The sequence below is a fragment of the Lampetra planeri genome, chromosome 1 (assembly GCF_965212315.1).
Source record: "Lampetra planeri chromosome 1, kcLamPlan1.2.h2, whole genome shotgun sequence".
NCBI lineage: Eukaryota > Metazoa > Chordata > Hyperoartia > Petromyzontiformes > Petromyzontidae > Lampetra > Lampetra planeri.
In genome coordinates, this window is record NC_136107.1 from 40,456,556 (window position 1) to 40,457,537 (window position 982).

Consider the following 982-nt stretch of genomic DNA (forward strand, 5'->3'; position numbering starts at 1 on the left):
TTCGCTCGCGAGGAGAAGCGATCACACACACACAGGGAGAGAGAGACAGGGAGAGAGACAGGGACACAGGGAGAGAGACAGGGACAGAGACACAGGGAGAGAGATACAGAGACAGGGAGAGAGATACAGAGACAGGGAGAGATACACAGGGAGAGATACACACACAAGAGAGACAGGGAGAGAGAGACAGGGAGAGAGAATGTCTTTAGAGCGAGTGGGGGGGTGGTGGGGGGTGAAGAGCTACACAGCCCCGAGCTGCCCGACACACGCGACACGATGGGGGGGCAGCAGCAGCGGCGGCATCACGCGGAGCAGGAGGAGGAGGGAGCGCCCCGTGGGGATGAGCGCGACCCCTCGGCACCCCCCGGTGGGAAATGGAGCGAGTGAGCGTCTCTCTTCTCGTCTTCCCCGTCGCCTCTCTTCGTCTCCTCTTCGTCGTCTTCGCCGTCGTCTCTCTCCGCGATTCTCTCAGAGGCGGCGGCGGCGATGCCGGGCACCGCGCTGCATTGTGGGAGGATCTGACCCCGAGCCGCGGGGCATGCCGGGAGCCCGCGCCGCCCACGTGGGTGCCGGCTCGAGCAGGGCAGCACCCACGTGACGTCGTCGCTGTCAATCGCGGCGCGGGGTGTGAAGAGAATCGACGTTTCGAGCAACGACCCTCCCCCCCCCAGAGCAACGCGACATCAACACGGAGGGAGGAACCCCACGCAGAGCAGCAGCAGCACGAAGTAGTAACGAGGTAGTAACGAGGTGTGTAACGAGATGGTAACGAGGTAGTAACGAGGTGGTAACGAGGTGTGGTAACGAGGTAGTAACGAGGTGTGTAACGAGGTGGTAACGAGGTGTGTAACGAGGTAGTAACGAGGTGTGTAACGAGATGGTAACGGGGTAGTAACGAGGTGTGTAACGAGGTGGTAACGAGGTGTGTAACGAGGTGGTAACGAGGTGGTAACGAGGTAGTAACGAGGTGGTAACGAGGTAA

General features: G+C 60.7%; 1 protein-coding gene across 1 annotated transcript in view; it reads right to left on the minus strand.

Moving 5' to 3' along the window:
• LOC144722800 (ubiquitin carboxyl-terminal hydrolase 22-like) overlaps positions 1-700 on the minus strand; it is a 32,107-nt gene extending 31,407 nt beyond the window's left edge. Inside the window, exon 1 of the mRNA XM_078601232.1 lies at positions 1-700. This exon is cut by the window's left edge and continues 1,172 nt beyond it. The gene's annotated coding sequence lies outside the window, so the exon portion shown is untranslated.
• Positions 701-982: the final 282 nt, after the last annotated feature.